Genomic DNA, 18,430 nt, shown 5'->3' on the forward strand with positions numbered 1-18,430 from the left:
GCTGCATAGCTTGCTAGACACCACCTCGGTGCCATCCGGATCTTGGAGCGTTGCGCTGCCTTTGGCCCCATTCGCACATCGGTCCGCTACTGACGCCACCTCACAGGCCAACGGGGCGCCCCACGCCGACTTTCAGCATTGTAGGATGGCCACACCAGTGCGGCAACTTGCTAGACACCACCTCGGTGCCATCCGGATCTTGGCGCGTTGTGCTGCCTTCGGCCTATTCGCACATCAGTCCGCTACTGACGCGAACTCACAGGCCAACGAGGCGCCCCACGCCGACTTTCAGAATTATAGGATGGCCACACCAGTGCGGCAACTTGCTAGACACCACCTCGGTTCCATCCGAATCTTGCCGCGTAGTGAAGCTGCAGCAGCTGCAAATAAGCTTCAGACAGTGTTACAACCGCTGCTCAGAACTCTCAACTATGACACCACCTCGGTGCCATCCGGATCTTGGCGCGTTGCGCTGCCTTTGGCCCCATTCGCACATCGGTCCGCTACTGACGCCACCTCACAGGCCAACGGGGCGCCCCACGCCCACTTTCAGCATTGTACGATGGCCACACCAGTGCGACAACTTGCTAAACACAACCTCGGTGCCATCCGGATCTTGGCGCGTTGTGCTGCCTTCGGCCTATTCGCACATCGGTCCGCTACTGACGCTGCCTCACGTGCCAACGGATTTTCTACGCTTTTTATACCCTATGCCGCATAACAGGTCATGTGACTTGTTTATAAAACTTTTCATTGGTTCATTTTACTTTTGGTTTCCTAATGATGGAAGGCTTGATCATATGACCTAAAAATAACACTTTTCATTGGATGAAAACTTTTTTTTTCCCAAACGATGAAAGCCCCACCTTGTTTCTGGATGTTTCAGACTGAAGCTGGCGTCAGCATGAAAGCACCACCATCTCGTGGCTCCGTCGTGGTCATTCCGCGAGCAATCATGGCAGCCGCTCCCCACCGGAAGCCTGCAGGAGTCGGGGGCCCCCAAGACTTTTGTACAATCCTCAAGGCTGAGGGAACGCTTTCGAGAATGGGGTCCAAGACCTAGCAGACTAGCGTCCGATTTCCAAGGTGTCCCAGGGCCATTTCAGTGGACCAGGCCCAAAAAGGAAAGAGCCTGCCGCCATTTTGAGAGTCCTGTGGCAGCCGCCTATCGCTGCACCGCAAGAGTGGGCGCCCCACGCCATTATTCGGAGGGCGGCAACTTACTGGACATCACCTTGGTGCCATCGTTCTGCTGCCTTGGAACTATTCGCACAACAGACCGCTACTGATGACCCACCCCCCGCGACGCCCCACGCCGGATACCGAAATCAGTGCGGCACCCAGGCAACATCACCTGGGTGCCGTCCAGAAATCTGGACGTTGTGCTGCGTTGGGACTATTCGCACAACCGACCGCTACTTCCTTCTTTTTCCCTAAAAATGTTTAAATGTTTTTACTGTTTTTGTTTTGTTGTATATATTTATAAGTTATTAAAGTTTTATAATCCTACTACTTTGTTGGAGTGCTATATATTTTTAACGTGACACATAATTGTAAAAACTTTGATGTACAAAGAGGCATCCCTGGAATCTTCCGCTTCAGGCTCGGTCCCCTCCCCAATCACAATACAGAATGGTTTTCAGATAGTAGGAACGCGTGTGGTGTGACGGATCTCATCGGGTGTGGGCCTTGATCTAATATAACTCCTTTGAAGAGGGGTGATTCTTTAAAGCTGGGGCCATAAACTACATCTGCAGGGCTAGCTGATAGCCTGGGACCGGCCTGGACAATCGGACACAGAGGAAGAGGAGTGTCAGAGGGTGCGGTAGTGAATAGGGCGAAAGGGAGGTGTCGGACAGGCACAGATTGTGATTCTCAGGGAAGAGCAGCGCAGATGGGGGGAGGTTTATTGCCCATGCGTAAGACAGAGAGCGGGGGTGACCAGTGCCTGGGGGAGATGCTTGCGAGGGTGGGGAGCCATGCTAAGGATCGACAGCGTGCAGAGAGTGGGTCTGGTCAAGGCATCTAAAATGGCTGCCGTGCACGACAAAAGTGTGGCATTTGAAAAAAGGCAAGATGGCGCAGACAATGTTTATCAACACTTCCTGATTTCCTTCGAATCGAACGTTAACAGACGTTATCTCTACCACACTACCGGTCCCCCTGGGCTTAAACGCCGAGATGGTAGGGACTGCATCCCGTGGAGATAGGCCGAGACGTCACTCAGCAGAAAAAAAGAAAAAAAAAAGTCTATAAACATACAATAAGTTAAAAGTCAATCATTCTTGTTTCCTTGTAGTACGCTCCCCAGGCCCGCGGGGCCCTTTTAAAACCTCCACATCAAACCTAGGGGGTCAGGGAGGATCTACTATGCCCCCTTATGGTCATTTGCCCCTTCGCTTTGGCCTCCTCTTGTCTCTCGATCCTACCGAGAGACAAGATGGCGGCCGCTACGGACTGTTTGGAATGTTTACAGACGCCGGAGAACCAATCAGCTTCGCTTCACAAAGCTCCGTAACGCGAAAAGTACGCGAACCGGAGCGCTGCCCGGTCCGCTGTTACAGATATATATCTTTTTTTGAACGTTAATTTCTCAAAATCCACTGGAGCACATATATTGAGACCTAGCAAAGGCACATCGGGCTACCAGTCCCTACAATTTTGCCAAGTTTCGTGCAAATCCATTCAGCCGTTCGGGCTAAAAGTGAGGCCAACCGCCCTATGGAAATTAACATTGGAAAAACGCGTTTTGGGACCCCCCTTTTTTCTCGGCCCCCCCTTGACAAACCCCCCCCAAATTTCCAGGGGCTGCTCAGAAACAAAATGTTCCATTTTCCTGAAAATTTCTGCCAATTCCGTCCACAAACGCCAAAGTTATTAGACATAGAATTTTCAAAAATCCCATAGAGAAAAAATCCTAACTATATATACCTACTGGCCACTTGGGTGGCCACGCCTATTGAGGCGGGACTTACTACTGAATATATGTGCTTCAAAGAACTGCCATGATGCAAACCTCTCATCGCCCTGAGCCCATGAGGAAGTGCTGTTTGCACGAAACGCGTCGGGCTGGAGCTGGACTCTGTTGAAATCCTCGTGCTGTATTGGTTTTTGCTGCTACTTCAAATAAAGATTGGCTGAAGTTACCTACCTGTGCTGGCCCTTTCTCAACAGGCAACTCTTGGTTGAAATGTTTGGCGGCCCCGCCTGAGCCGCGAAAGGAGCCTCGTTGCTGTGCAGTCCCGCTGCGGCGCCACACGACGCTGCGGCACTCGGGACAGGTGGTGCCGTTGGATTAGCAACACAAGCGGAACCAAGCTGCATCAAGGGTTCACCACCCACTTGGGACTATGTAATTTGTTTATTAAGGTCGGCAAGATGGCAACTCACTGGAGGTAATAAATTTGAAACACTACATGTCCCAGAAAGCCACTTGGGTGGCCACGCCTATTGAGGCGGGACTTACTACTGAATATATGTGCTTCAAAGAACTGCCATGATGCAAACCTCTCATCGCCCTGAGCCCATGAGGAAGTGCTGTTTGCACGAAACGCGTCGGGCTGGAGCTGGACTCTGTTGAAATCCTCGTGCTGTATTGGTTTTTGCTGCTACTTCAAATAAAGATTGGCTGAAGTTACCTACCTGTGCTGGCCCTTTCTCAACAGGCAACTCTTGGTTGAAATGTTTGGCGGCCCCGCCTGAGCCGCGAAAGGAGCCTCGCTGCTGTGCAGTCCCGCTGCGGCGCCACACGACGCTGCGGCACTCGGGACAGGTGGTGCTGTTGGATTAGCAACACAAGCGGAACCAAGCTGCATCAAGGGTTCACCACCCACTTGGGACTATGTAATTTGTTTATTAAGGTCGGCAAGATGGCAACTCACTGGAGGTAAAAAATTTGAAACACTACATGTCCCAGAAAGCCACTTGGGTGGCCACGCCTATTGAGGCGGGACTTACTACTGAATATATGTGCTTCAAAGAACTGCCATGATGCAAACCTCTCATCGCCCTGAGCCCATGAGGAAGTGCTGTTTGCACGAAACGCGTCGGGCTGGAGCTGGACTCTGTTGAAATCCTCGTGCTGTATTGGTTTTTGCTGCTACTTCAAATAAAGATTGGCTGAAGTTACCTACCTGTGCTGGCCCTTTCTCAACAGGCAACTCTTGGTTGAAATGTTTGGCGGCCCCGCCTGAGCCGCGAAAGGAGCCTCGCTGCTGTGCCGTCCCGCTGCGGCGCCACACGACGCTGCGGCACTCGGGACAGGTGGTGCCGTTGGATTAGCAACACAAGCGGAACCAAGCTGCATCAAGGGTTCACCACCCACTTGGGACTATGTAATTTGTTTATTAAGGTCGGCAAGATGGCAACTCACTGGAGGTAAAAAATTTGAAACACTACATGTCCCAGAAAGCCACTTGGGTGGCCACGCCTATTGAGGCGGGACTTACTACTGAATATATGTGCTTCAAAGAACTGCCATGATGCAAACCTCTCATCGCCCTGAGCCCATGAGGAAGTGCTGTTTGCACGAAATGCGTCGGGCTGGAGCTGGACTCTGTTGAAATCCTCGTGCTGTATTGGTTTTTGCTGCTACTTCAAATAAAGATTGGCTGAAGTTACCTACCTGTGCTGGCCCTTTCTCAACAGGCAACTCTTGGTTGAAATGTTTGGCGGCCCCGCCTGAGCCGCGAAAGGAGCCTCGCTGCTGTGCAGTCCCGCTGCGGCGCCACACGACGCTGCGGCACTCGGGACAGGTGGTGCCGTTGGATTAGCAACACAAGCGGAACCAAGCTGCATCAAGGGTTCACCACCCACTTGGGACTATGTAATTTGTTTATTAAGGTCGGCAAGATGGCAACTCACTGGAGGTAAAAAATTTGAAACACTACATGTCCCAGAAAGCCACTTGGGTGGCCATGCCTATTGAGGCGGGACTTACTACTGAATATATGTGCTTCAAAGAACTGCCATGATGCAAACCTCTCATCGCCCTGAGCCCATGAGGAAGTGCTGTTTGCACGAAACGCGTCGGGCTGGAGCTGGACTCTGTTGAAATCCTCGTGCTGTATTGGTTTTTGCTGCTACTTCAAATAAAGATTGGCTGAAGTTACCTACCTGTGCTGGCCCTTTCTCAACAGGCAACTCTTGGTTGAATATATATATATATATATATATATATATATATATATATATATATATATATATATATATATATATATATATATATATATATATATATATATATATATATGTGTGTGTATTACCTACTGGCGGTCGCCAGTAGGTATATATAGTTAGGATTTTTTCCCTATGGGATTTTTGAAAATTCTATGTCTAATAACTTTGGCGTTTGTGGACGGAATTGGCTGAAATTTTCAGGAAAATGGCACATTTTGTTTCTGAGCAGCCCTTGAAAATTTGGGGGGGGTTCGTCAAGGGGGGGCCGAGAAAAAAGGGGGGTCCCAAAACGTGTTTTTAACATTGAGTTTTCCATAGGGCGGTTGGCCTCACTTTTAGCCCGAACGGCTGAATGGATTTGCACGAAACTTGGCAAAATTGTAGGGACTGGTAGCCCGATGTGCCTTTTGTAGGTCGCAATATATGTGCTTCAGTGGATTTTGAGAAATGAACGTTCAAAAAAAGATATATATCTGTAACAGCGGACCGGGCAGCGCTCCAGTTCGCGTACTTTTCGCGCAACTGAGCTTTGTGAAGCGAAGCTGATTGGTTCTCCGGCGTCTGTAAACATTCCAAACAGTCCGTAGCGGCCGCCATCTTGTCTCTCGGTAGGATCGAGAGACAAGAGGAGGCCAAAGCGAAGGGGCAAATGACCATAAGGGGGCATAGTAGATCCTCGCTGACCCCCTAGGTTTGATGTGGAGGTTTTAAAAGGGCCCCGCGGGGCAAAAAAAATAAATAATAATAATAATAATAATCGAACGGCTGAATGGATTTGCACGAAACTTGGTAAAATATTAGGGACTGGTAGCCCGATGTGCCTTTGCTAGGTCTCAATATATGTGCTCCAGTGGATTTTGAGAAATTAACGTTCAAAAAAAGATATATATCTGTAACAGCGCTCCGCTCCGCGTAACGGAGGTTTGCGAAGCTGATTGGTTCTCCGGCGTCTGTAAACATTCCAAACAGTCCGTAGCGGCCGCCATCTTGTCTCTCGGTAGGATCGAGAGACAAGAGGAGGCCAAAGCGAAGGGGCAAATGACCATAGTAGATCCTCCTTGACCTCTTAGGTTTGATGTGGAGGTTTTAAAAGGGCCCCGCGAGGCAAAAAAAATAAAAAATAATAATAATCGAACGGCTGAATGGATGTGCACGAAACTTGGCAAAATTGTAGGGACTGGGAGTCCGATGTGCCTTTGCTAGGTCTCAATATATGTGCTCCAGTGGATTTTGAGAAATTAACATTCAAAAAAAGATATATATCTGTAACAGCGCTCCGCTTCGCGGAGATAAAATTATATCTGTATTACCTAGCTGTTGCTAACACCAGTTAGCGACGGCTAGTAGGAGATAGCGACCATCTTGGGCCCCACTTTGCATGTGAGTGATATTTATCACTAATGACATGCAAAGTGGGCATGCCAAGATGTTAGCGACTGGAAACAGTCGCTAACATAGCTATCTCCTATTATCAACTTTTGGAAATATTCGCGATAAGCGCGAATATCTCCAAAAGCTAGCACCTGCCCTGAGCAGTTCTAAGGCATGTTATCCAATGGGAGGTGGATAACATGGCTAAGAGCATTAGCTCGGTAATGCATGAATATCGCTGAGTTTTCAGCGATATTAATGCATTGCGGTCGTTTTTTATCGTATTTGCGATAAACCTTGATAATAGCAAGGTTTATCTGCGATAATTTCTGACGATGCTTAGCGGTAAAAAAATCGTTGCTAAGCATCGTTAGGGATAAATTTCGCTTAACTTTGGTAATATGCCCCAACGTCTGTTAACGTTCGATTCGAAGGAAATCAGGAAGTGTTGAAAAACATTGTCTGCGCCATCTTGCCTTTTTTCAAATGCCACACTTTTGTCGTGCACGGCAGTCATTTTAGATGCCTTGACCAGACCCACTCTGTGCACGCTGTCGATCCTTAGCATGACTCCCCACCCTCGCAAGCATCTCCCCCAGGCAGTGGTCACCCCCGCTCTCTGTCTTATGCATGGGTAATAAACCACCCCCCATCTGCGCTGCTCTTCCCTGAGAATCACACCCTGTGCCCGCCCGACACCTCCCTTTCGCCCTATTCACTACCGCACCCTCTGACACTCCTTTTCCTCTGTGTCCGATTGTCCAGGCCGGTCCTAGGGTATCAGCTAGCCCTGCAGATGTAGTTTATGGCCCCAGCTGTAAAGAATCACCCCTCTTCAAAGGAGTTATAGTAGATCAAGGCCCACACTCGATGAGATCCGTCACAGCAGACGCGTTCCTATTATCTGAAAACCATCCTGTATTGTGATTGGGGAGGGGACCGAGCCTGAAGCGGAAGATTCCAGGGATGACTCTTTGTACATCAAAGTTTTTACAATTATGTGTCACATTAAAAATATATAGCACTCCAACAAAGTAGTAAGATTATAAAACTTTAATAACTTATAAATATATACAAGAAAACAAAAACAGTAATAACATATAAACATTTTTAGGGAAAAACAACGAAGTAGCGGTCGGCTGTGCGAATAGCCCCAACGCAGCACAACGTCCAGATTTCTGGCGTGGGGCGTCGCGGGGGGTGGGTCATCAGTAGCAAACTGTTGTGCGAATAGTTCCAAGGCAGCAGAACGATGGCACCAAGGTGATGTCCAGTAAGTTGCCGCACTGGTTTTGGTATCCTACAATGCTGCTCCGAATAACGGCGTGGGGCGCCCCGGGGGAGGCGGCGTGAACGGGCCTCTCCAGGTGGAGTGTCATCTGTTGTAGTGGGGCGCCCCTTTACCGTTTCAGTTGCCATTCCGTCCGTTTTTGGTCCACTGTGTCAAAAGCCGCATTTCAGCTGAGTTGCGCCCACTCTTGCGGTGCAGCGATAGGCGGCTGTCACAGGACTCTTAAAATGGCGGCAGGCTGTTTCCTTTTTGGGCCTGGTCCACTGAAATGGCCCTGGGACACCTTGGAAATCGGACGCTTGTCTGCTAGGTCTTGGACCCCATTCTCGAAAGCGTCCCCTCCGCCTTGAGGATTTATCAAAAGTTTTCGGGGCCCCCGACTCCTGTAGGCTTCTGGTGGGGAGCGGTTGCCATGATTGCTCGCGGAATGACCACGACGGAGCTACGAGATGGTGGTGCTCTCATGCTGAAGCCAGCTTCAGTCTGAAACATCCCGAAACAAGGTGGGGCTTTCATCGTTTGGGAAAAAAAAAAGTTTTCATCCAATGAAAAGTGTTGTTTTTAGGTCATATGATCAAGCCTTCCATCATTAGGAAACCAAAAGTAAAATGAACCAATGAAAAGTTTTATAAACAAGTCACATGACCTGTTATGCGGCATAGGGTATAAAATGCGGAGAAAATACGTTGGCACGTGAGGCGGCGTCAGTAGCAGACCGATGTGCGAATAGGCCGAAGGCAATACAACGCGCCAAGATCCGGATGGCACCGAGGTGGTGTCCAGCAAGTTGCAGCACTGGTGTGGCCATCCTACAATGCTGAAAGTCGGCCTGGGGCGCCCCGTTGGCCTGTGAGTTTGCGTCAGTGGCGGACCGATGTGCGAATAGGCCGAAGGCAGCACAACGCGCCAAGATCCGGATGGCACCGAGGTGGTGTCTAGTAAGTTGCCGCACTGGTGTGGCCATCCTACAATGTTGAAAGTCGGCGTGGGGCGCCCCGTTGGCCTGTGAGATGGCGGCAGTAGCGGACCGATGTGCGAATGGGGCCAAAGGCAGCGCAACAATATTTTCGGAATAGAAGACACCACAAGGCGCTGAGATGCCAAGATCCGGATGGCACCGAGGTGGTGTCTAGCAAGTTGTGGCACTGGTGTGGCCATCCTACAATGGTAAAAGTCGGCGTGGGGCGCCCTGTTGGCCTGTGAGATGGTGTCAGTAGCGGACTGATGTGCGAATGGGGCCAAAGGCAGCGCAACAATATTTTCTGACTGACACCACAAGGCGCTGAGATGCCAAGATCCGGATGGCACCGAGGTGATGTCTAAGTTGCGGACCGATGTGCGAATGGGGTCAAAGGCAGCGCAACAATATTTTCTGTATGGAAGATACCACTAGGCGTTGAGATGCCAAGATCCGGATGGCACCGAGGTGATGTCTAGCAAGTTGCTGTACTGGTGTGGTCATCCTACAATGCTGAAAGTCGGCGTGGGGTGCCCCATTAGCCTGTGAGATGGCGTCAGTAGCGGACCGATGTGCGAATAGGCCGAAGGCAGCACAACGCGCCAAGATCCGGATGTCACCGTGGTGGTTTCATAGTTGAGAGGCACTTCATCTGCAGTGGGGCGCCGAGATCCGGATGGCACCAAGGTGATGTCTAGCAAGTTGCTGTACTGGTGTGGTCATCCTACAATGCTGAAAGTCGGCGTGGGGCGCCCCATTAGCCTGTGAGATGGCGTCAGTAGTGGACCGATGTGCGAATGGGGCCAAAGGCAGCGCAACAATATTTTCTGAAGAGAAGACACCAAAAGGCGCTGAGATTCCAAGATCCGGATGGCACCGAGGTGGTGTCTAGCAAGCTATGCAGTTGAGTTGTGTGCGCACTTGCGGCGAATAGGTCGAAGGCAGCATAACAATGTTTTCTGAATAGAAGACACCACAAGGCGTTGAGATTCGGTTACCACCGAGGTGATGTCTAGCAAGTTGCCGCACTGGTGTGGCCATCCTACAATACTGCTCCGAATAACGGCGTGGGGTGCCCGAAGGGGGGGGGGGAGGCGGCGTGAACGGGCCTTCCTAGGTGGAGGCTCGTCTGCTGTAGTGGGGCGCCCCTTTACCGTTTCAGTTGCCATTCAGCTGAGTTTCGGCTGCTCTTGATGCTACAGCGACAGGCGGCTGCAACAGGACTCTCAAAATGGCGGCCTGTTCTTTGGATTTGGGCCTGGTCCACTAAAATGGCCCTGGGACACCTTAGAACTCGGACGCTCGATTTTTTTTTTCCTTTCCTGTACATGCAAAAAAAGGTAAATGCCCGGTACGTTACACGCTTCATCTGCCACAATGAACTCTCCAGAGGAACCGAAAAAAAATATAGTCATGGTAACTATACCATGCATCGTCATATGGAGAGGTGGCACCAATTAATTATAGTGCTGCATAAAAGAGAGATTTGGAGGAGAACCCTTGACCTGCTAGTACATTCATCAAAGAAGTGGCACTGACAGCATCAGAGGCAAGGGAAACGGTCCCTAATATTTAGAAGAACTTTGGAAAGATTAAAATGACATGTTTAGATTGTGGCAAATTAATTTCATGTGGACAGATGAGTGTTACTCTAATAAATACAGCATATGAACATCATCATAGTCGATGGTTGGTAGAGACATTTTGACTATATCCTGGACCTGCCCGTCCTCGCCCAAAATGGCGCCGGAATAAATGGGACTCGTAACTCCTTGTTGTGTACTGGTTGCAGAACCTTGAAATCATGAGATACGTATGCAGTTTTGAAGCACATGGCGGGCGGGGACGAGAATTGATTGAGTATTTCGACATCCCTATTGATATTAAGTTCTGATGTGTTATTGATTACTGTACTATTGAAAGTTCGAATTAACGTCACGCATGGTACTTGCCCGCAAATGTATATCTAGATAATTTTATTGTAACTGGCCCTGTCGTATTTTAATTATAAAATGTACGTCCACCGATTCCGTAACTGTTAGACACCTTAGTTCTTGCAACCTAATGGCCCGCCCGTTACGTTCCTCTACAGTGTAAATGTCTACTCATCATATACGATTACAGTTTGCTCCGTGGCCGGCCCACGTAGTTATAGGCTCGTATTTGTATAATGAAATTTTCACAATAAAGGTTTTTAAAAGAAAACATGGTAGTAGTATATACATTGGAAAAGTTTTTAATAATAGTCACTGTTTTAGAATCAGTAAAAGGCAAGTGAAATAAAGCAGACCAATTACATGAAGGGTAAAAGGTATAATTCGAAGGAACGCAGTAAAGATAAATGGTCAAGGGCTGTTGTGTTTTCTACTCCTGCAACATAAAGTGATCGATAAGAATCTCATATTCAGGCGTATCGGCGACTAAGACAGCAGGTCGACCCTCTTTTGCTCAACGGCTCCGTCATGGGACGAAGAAACGCTCTTTTTCTCGAAAAAAGAATATATTTTACTTGCAGGACAGTTGTAAATTTTCCGGGAAAGTACATTAGCCTGGAACATTATAACATATATTTAAGAAAAAATAATGTTCGGAAGTAATAAAAAGCGTAATTTTTAGGTCATATGACCAAGCCTTTCATCATTAGAATAAGAAAAGTAAAATGAACCAATGAAAAGTTTTATTAACAAGTCACATGACTTGTTATGCTTACGTTACGCGCTGCGCGCCCCGGATGACTTCCGGATGCGCTAACGCGGCGCGTCATATGACGCATTACGCGACAACGCAGGTCCAGAATATAGTCAAAATGTCTCCACCAACCAGCGGTTGGAACACAACCCCTTTCAGCAGGCTAAATAGTTCTGTTAAATGACAACAGAAGGGACAGGCAACAAGAACCATCAGTCAAAGAGGGGAGGGCTAGTTCTTCTCTACCGGGTTACATTGGGGCGCTACCGGAACTGATCGAATTGGTAGTCTACAGTGTTTCTGGATATTCAGACTGAAGCTGGGGTTAGCATGAGAGCAGCACCATTTCGTAGCTCCGTCATGGCCATTCCGCAACCAATCATGGCAGCCGCTCTTTATCGTTATTTTGGGCGGGGTGGGTGGCGGAGCCAAGCTGTTTTGCAGCCATCATTGTGTGGAGTTCAGTTCATCTCACTAGTTTTGTATTTGTCATGAGGGGTTGTTCCTAATGTTTCTATTTTAGCGAGGTCAAAAAGAGATCCCATTAGTGGCCTACTGATTTTGCTCGATTCCTTTTCTTTTTTTTTTACACGATTTTGCGTTATCTGCGAAGACTAAACAGAGTATTGCGACTCTGTGTTTGTTTGTAAATAGAGAATGAACCAAAGAGAACCAATTCTAAAACAGTAAATACTTGGATAACAATCAATCAAATGGAGAGAGAAGCAGGCACGACGTATTACAACGGGGGCAAAGGCCTGCGTTAACTACCCTTCACTATGTGCAAAGAGAGAGTACTCCTAATAGAAATGAGGGGGGGGGGCACCATTCAAAGCAGATCAGTGTGCATAAACACGAAAATGTTTTCACTTACCACGTACTTGACATTCGACAGCTTATGATATTTGCTATTAAAAAACCATTGAAATTCACTGAAAAAACCATAGGTTATAGACCATATATAGTTAGGAATTAGCATTTACAAAACCTTGAAAATTCACTGAAAAAACCATAGGTTATAGACCATATATAGTTAGGAATTAGCATTTAAAAAACCTTATTTTACTCACACAAAACCATTGAAATTCCATATATAGTTAGTTGCACTAACTATATATCGCGCACCCGCAATCCACTGCTGATGATGTCACATATTACATCATTCATGACATGGTCAGTGACATCACTGATGACATCACTGATGACATGTCAAATGACATCACTGATGACATCACTGATGACATCATCCAGTGACTGTGTGTTTCTGTAAAGTTTAAATATGTTTTACATATTGAAGAATGAGTAGATGTATAAGTGTCTGGACGAAGGATTTAGTAGGTGCATGACTGAATGTATGAGTGAGTGATTAAATGTGTCTCACTGAGTGCATGGGTTAGTGACTAAACTGTCTTAATTTGTGCATCATTATGTCTGTTGTTCTGTAAACTGCTGCATGTGTTGATCAGTAGCTATATGATTAACTATATGGGTTATTGATTGATTGTCCAAGTATTTGTATGGGAGACTGAGTGTGTGTGTGGCTGGCTGGGAGGTGTGTGACTCTCTGCAGATCAATGTGTACTTGTATCAATGATTGTATAAGAAAGTAAGTATGTGTTAGTATATGTTTGAAAATGTAAGGTGCTCTATGTTTAACTGTATAGACAAGAAAATGGAAGTGTGATTGATTCTTTACAGGACTGACTAGGTGTGTGAGTAACTCCATGGATGAGTGGCAGAGTGTGAGTGTCTGTATAGGTGTATGAGTGCATATGATAGTGTTGTAAAGATGAGTGATTGTATGTATGAATGATTGTATGGGTGAATGAGTGAATGTGTGTGTAGACGTAGGAATCAGTGAGTGCGTATGTAGTAACTAGTATTGGTGTGTCAATGGTTTCAAAAATTATACTCTGTATTTAACACTGGGTGAAACAGAGGTTATATTAAAATGTGAGGAGATGCATTGCATTGTCACATGAATGATATCATCAGTGATGTGGTCATTGATGTCAAATGAGATGTCATCAGTGATGTCATCAGTGATGTCATTTGAGATGTCATCAGTGATGTCATCAGTGATGTCACTGACCATGTCATGAATGATGTAATATGTGACATCATCAGCAGTGGATTGCGGGTGCGCGATATATAGTTAGTGCAACTAACTATATATGGAATTTCAATGGTTTTGTGTGAGTAAAATAAGGTTTTTTAAATGCTAATTCCTAACTATATATGGTCTATAACCTATGCTTTTTTTAGTGAATATATATATATATATATATATGTGTGTATATATATAAATATATATATATATATATATATATATATATATATATATGTATATATATACCCAACAAACAAGTTGCCTGCAAATGACGGAGCCCACTCAAGTACTTCCGTTCAGCTCCCAATCTTTAATGAAGGACAGCATGAGAGGCAGCATGGTACTTTGCACAGTCCAGCCCGACGCGTTTCGTGCTCAGCAGCACTAACTCATGGGCTCTGTGGTTGCAAGTAAGGAAAATGACAGTTTCCAACAGCACTCAATCAAATATCCTGACACCCCGTCCATGTGGGTGTGGCCACTGCGTGGCCCTCTGGTAGTGGTAGTGCTGATAATCTTACTCATGTGAGTTGTCATGCCATACTTATAGTTAATGCAGGAATATTCATCCAAGTGGATTTGCAGTAAATACTTCCGCTGCCTCAAATGCCTGCTTACAACCCCATTAGCTGGTACTTGTTTCTAATGCTTCCGCGTCATGTGGCGCCGAAGCAGTGAATATAAAAATATATATATATATATATGTATATATATATATATATATATATATATATTCATTGAAAAAAACATAGGTTTCAGGGACATTATCGTTAGTTGGACATTTCACTATTACAAAACCATAGAAATTCTGACGTTATAGTTAGTTGAGCTAACTATAACTCGCGCTCCCGCAATGTATTGCTGATGATGTCATATATTACATCATTCATGGCATGGTCAGTGACATCACTGACGACATCTTAAATGACATCACTGATGACATCATCCAGTGAATGTGTTTTCTTTCAAATTTAAATATGTATTATATAAATACCAAGCTGTATTGAAGAATGAGTGGATCTATAAGTGTCTGGATGGAGGATTTAGTGGGTGTGTGACTCACTGTTTAAGTGAGTGATTAAATGTGTCTTACTGAATACATGGGTTAGTGACTAAACTATGTGAATATCTGTATCAGTCTGTCTGTTGTTGTATAACCTGCTGCATCAGTTGGTCAGTAGCTCCACGGGGGTCTATATGGATTATTGATTAGTTGCCGGACTAATTGTATGGAAGACTGAGTGTGTGTGTGGTTGGGTGGGGTGTGTGTGACTCTGTGCATGGATGTGTGAGTGGTTCATTGACTGGGTGTATGACTTTAGGAGTGCATGTGGAAACAGTTCTATGGGTTAGTGAGTGTGTGTATGGATGTGTTGGTGAGTGAATGGATATCTCAGTGATAGATGTCCAAGTAACTACAAATGTAAACAACAGTGTATGTGAGAGTTGGAGTATATAAATGACTATATGTGAGAGTCAGTGATTGTGGGAGTGGCTGTATGGATGAGTGTATACTTGTATTAGTGATTATATAAGAGAGTAAGTATGCGTTAGTATCTGTATGAAAAAATGAGCTGGTGTGATTTTTTTTCTTTAATTGTATCTGTATTTACCCATATATATTTTAGTCTTTGTGAAAAAATGAATCTGAAATGAGTATATTTCCACATTTATTTGTCTGATAAATATGCACTCATGCCTGAAGGACTGACCATTTTCATTCATATGAACACACTCAGATGATTAAATATGAACAACCTTGATATTAAAATGTGCATGTTTTCTTATACGAGAATATAAACTTCTGTTTAAGGCTCTTTACTAAAAATCTTTTATTGTGTTAACCCTTTTACTTTTAGTACGACAGACTCAGTTCCTTATACAAAATAAGAACCTATGACCAAATCACAACAAAGAAAAATATACATAATCACGGGTGTATATAAAAAAGAATTATATCTTTTAAAGTTTATAAAGGGTACTACAAATTTAGACACACAATGTAAACAAGAGGAAAACAGATGCAGTTATTAGGTCCTTCAATCTCACAATTGTATACACTTTTTCTCTATCATGAATTGTTTTCCAGAAAAAAGTGTTAAAGTCGGCATTTCGGGCTCAAAGCATTTGTCCATGAGACCATCTTCAGGACTATAGTGTATAAAACAGTTGACCCCTGAAATACACATCAAGCGATCCAGAAGTCCAACACAATTTTTGTTATCGACTTCTATGTATGGGCAAAAGCAATCACTGTTCAGTAACTCTGCTGTATTTTATCTGAATGATCGCCACAGATAAGGATGTCTGAATCCTGATACCTCTCGAATGGAGTCTCACAGTAAATTCTCCAAGGAGGATTCTCAACTATATAAATTGAATCTGATATTTCATCAATTACGGAGAGAATTAGCAGTCTTTCGTCGGATCTGCATCAACCTAGTCAAGGGCTGATCTCCTATTTATACTTTGTTTGGAGCGTGAAAGAGGACTTGGTTAATGCGCATCTGTTGCAATCTATCCCAAAGTGGTGAAGTAAATTTCAGGGGTCAACTGTTTTATACACTAAAGTTCTGAAGATGGTCTCATGGACGAATGGTTAGAGACCGAAACGTCAACTTTAACACTTTTTTCTGGAAAACAATTCATGATAGAGAAAAAGTGTATACAATTGTGACATTGAAGGACCTAATAACTGCATCTGTTTTCCTCTTGTTACGTTGTGTGTCTAAATTTGAAGTACCCTTTATGAACGTTAAAAGATCAAATTATTTTTTATATACACCTGTGTTTATGTTTATTTTTCTTTGTTGTAATATGGTCATGGGTTATTATTTTGTATAAGGAACTGAGAATTCTAGAATTATACTATATAAAAGGTTCTGAAAAGAAATGAATTGGCAAGTTGATGAAAAACTCTTGCACCCAATAATACACTAAAGCAATATAACTTAGTGTTGTAAATAAATCCCTTGAAGGCACTTTTACCCGTCTGTTTATCACCATAGCATTCCAGACTTAGCAGTTGGTATCTGGCCCCTGTTGGAGGAGGTACATCTTCCTTCTCTGTAAATAAACATCTTTAGCCCTACGTCGGTGTTCATCTCTAATTCACAATAAATAAAATGTTAATAATATGGTCATTATGATTTTTTTTTTTACCACAGGCTTGGTTAGGGAGGGGGTTATGGGGGAGGAGTGGTTTGCCCACTCTAAGTGTGCATGACTGCTTGGCCGGTCCTCTCGGGCCGGCCAAACAGTCCTGCACACTTTGCATCTTCTTCACCAGGCTTGCTTTACACAGCCTGGTGAGGAACATGCAAGGCCTCTCAGTCCGAATCTGAGTGCCGAACCACCGCGCTCAGATCAATAACAACACTGCATTGTGGCATTGTGAATGGCTTAGGGGAAGGAGCCTGCGCCCGTCCTGCTTCCTTCAGCTAACAGAAACACAGGAGAAGGCAGCTGAAGAGACTGAAGGCGAGAGACGGTCGACAAGGTAAGTGGATATTTTTTTGGCTCCCTTCTCTCCCCCTTGTCCTCCGCCACCCCCGTGCACTTGCTGCTTCCACTGCCCACCCAACCCCTTGTCGCAGGTGAACTTGGTTCACACGCGGCTTAACAGAGGTCAGGTGGGCACTGACTTTAGTTTTCTTTTAAGACTTCACAAGAATAAGGTACAAGTGCCAAAGTTGGTCATGTGGGATTTAGGGCCAATCATGGTCTTATGTTGGGAAAACCCAGGCGATTGTTCCATACGAAAGAGTGCCGGTGCTAGATCATCTGAAAAGATCAGGGTTACTGGTTGGAGTCACAGCCAGAATGACTCAACCTTTCCTTTTCGAAACGAGACCGAATTCTATTTGTTTATAATAGCTCCATGTAAAATATCCACTAACGATGCTATGTATGAACTGGATTGTCATTGCATGTCAGTGTTCCACTGGATACAAATACCACGCTCCTCAGTGACAAATGCCTAAACTATATTATTTAAAACCAACAGCTGTGAAGAACAACTAGAAACTGCAACAACAGCAGCCGCCCATGGACTGTCACTTTACTGGGTAATTAGAAGGTGGGATGGAAAGTGTGCAGTGTGCTTCGACAAAGATAGCAAGCGAAAGACAAAAGAAGGGAACAAAATAGCAACCAAACCAGTGTTATGAAAATCACTGTTTTTATTTGCCTTAAAGTTCACATTACCAATTAGAAGTATTATGTTTGCGCCCAGCTGAGTATAATTCAGCAGGGCCCATCTCACTTTCATCCCCAGCAACCTCACCATAGGCGCTTAGGTATTTGACATTCCCAATAAAACAGCTCGACATTGAAAAAAAATAAAATTAACCAGAGAACGAACAGAGTCGGGGTCTTCTCATCTTTTATAAATCTTATATTACATCACTTCATATTTGCAAAATAGTCTCGGCAACAAAACATCTATACAAATAGTTTTCTTTTTTTTTTCTTTTTTGAAGCGTGTCCTGTTAAGTAAGTACTGAGCTGTAAATTCAGCGCACTGTGCTTCTGGCCACAGGGAGCCCGGCACACGAGCACAGATCCTTCTGTTGATTTTCGCTTCTCTACGAGAGAGTGTGGCCCGAATGAGTCAAACTTGTCCATCCTTGTGTTGTGGATAGCACAGTGTGGGCTACTGCTATATAATGAATTTGTTTGGTTTCAACAGCCAGCGATGACTTGCTAAAGAACGACCTTTACATTAATAGCAACAAGCTTCAGAAAATGCCATATTTTCAAGCACCTGAGCTTGTCATCTAAGATTCAGACTCATAGATTTGCGCCCCTGGGCCATGAGATTTTAAATTAGTGA

This window comes from Lissotriton helveticus, chromosome 1_1 (genome assembly GCF_964261635.1).
Source record: "Lissotriton helveticus chromosome 1_1, aLisHel1.1, whole genome shotgun sequence".
Taxonomy (NCBI): Eukaryota; Metazoa; Chordata; class Amphibia; order Caudata; family Salamandridae; genus Lissotriton; species Lissotriton helveticus.